Source organism: Egretta garzetta, unplaced genomic scaffold, assembly GCF_000687185.1.
Source record: "Egretta garzetta isolate BGI_Z169 unplaced genomic scaffold, ASM68718v1 scaffold51, whole genome shotgun sequence".
In the NCBI taxonomy this organism is placed as follows: domain Eukaryota; kingdom Metazoa; phylum Chordata; class Aves; order Pelecaniformes; family Ardeidae; genus Egretta; species Egretta garzetta.
This window is the reverse complement of record NW_009258549.1, coordinates 1,875,557-1,877,284: the sequence shown is the minus strand read 5'-3', so window position 1 is coordinate 1,877,284 and position 1,728 is coordinate 1,875,557.

The window sequence follows — 1,728 nt, the reverse complement described above, 5'->3', positions numbered from 1 at the left end:
GCTTGGGGGCTCCCACCCCCACCCGCCCTCGCCCGCCCGACGCCGCAGGGAGCTGGGGAGCATTCACAGGGCCAAGCGTGCCCCCAGGGCCAGGCGGGAAGGGGAGGGCGCGTGCGGGAGGCGAGGGCCAGCGGGGAAGCTTTTTTCTGAGGGTGTTGCTCATGTCCAGCCCAAACCAGTACAAGAAACCAACCTCCATTTTCTTTATTTCATGGTTTTTTTCAGACTGTTAAAAAGAAAAAAAATTTTAAAAAGAGAAAATGACAAAAAAAAAAAAATCCTGGTACATGAAATAAAGATTTTTTTTTTATAACTTGGTCCTCGTTTATGTGGATTCATTGGGGGGGTGGGGGGTGGGATTTATTGTCCCGCTGTGCTGGAAGAGTACCTGGAAACGCAGCATGAGAGACAACTACTGCAGGCAGCTTGGTACTCTTCGGCGGACGCTCTTGCTTCAGCTGCTCTTCTCAAGCCGGTCTGCGCAACACAAGGAGGAAGGAGGCAGCAAGAGGAGATGGGTTTGCACAACCTTTCTCCAAGTAAATGCAGGTAAGCTTGAGTCACACGTGCTGGCTTCCCCTGTTGCCCTCCAAAACATCCGCTCCAGCCCCTGTTTAGCCCCCAGCATCGACCCTCCCATCCCGTTCCTCCCGGGGTGGTATAACCACAAGGGATGATGCTCCAACTCCCACCCAAAGACAGCGGCTCTCGTGGCGGCAAGCCAAGAACCGCCGGCGAGCTCAGAATTTGCACAGGCTCGAGGGCTCAAAAAGGAAAGAGAACAGAAAGTGGGTTTGGGGTTGGTTTGGGGTTTTGTTCAGCCACTCCTGGGATTTCTGGCAAACTCCTCAGTAGCTGGGTTGGCAGTGGCTGGCCGGGGGGAATGCTTGGCACCAGAGCCCAGAGCAGGGGGCTACTTACAGCCAGAGCTGCAGACCCAGGAACGGTGAGGTGGCAGCAGGGCAGGGAGGTGAGAGCCCTGCAAAGGGGACTGGGCTGCTGGTGTGTCCCCCCCCCTCCCACCCCCCCACCGGCAGCACTCCACTGGGCTCCTGCTTGTCCTGGGACCCTCCACGGCTTTCTGGAGAGAGCCAGGATCCCCACCAGACCCCATCAGCTCAGAGGGGTGACAGGGAAGGGCAACCACCCGAGTGGCACAGCCCCTCTGAAGTGCGGCCAGGGTCTGACCCATGGCGGGCAAGCGAGACCACGAGGTGATCGAGAAGGTGGGGCCAGGTGCCTGTCAGCACACACATTTCATGGGACAGCCAGTGGGACGCTTCACCGCTGAGGTAATTGGGGGCGCCCGCCGCCCCATTTCTGCTCCTCCTCCGGGGACCCTTCCCAGGCGCAGCCTTGCCAAGAAGGAGGGCATGAGGAGGGGAGAGGCAGCAAAACGGGCCAGGCGCCGGCTCTGGGAGACACCGTGGAGCTCCCGGAGCTGCCATGTGCATGTCTAGGACACAGCTGCCTCCCCACCCTGTCTAGCTCACAGACCCCAAAACCTTCTCACCCTCTCCTCATCCCCTTGCCTGTCCCTGAAGCCGCCACCAGTGCTGGGTGCCCCCACCCAGGGATGGGTGGGATGAGCTGGAGAACCCGCATCTTTTCCACCTTCCCTGCAATGTTTCCAACCCCAGCCTGCTGCAGAGCTGGGGGCAAGAGTGTGCTCCCTTGTCCCCCTCCATGCCAGTGGGGCACCGGGGAGATGCAGCTCCGCCTCCCATG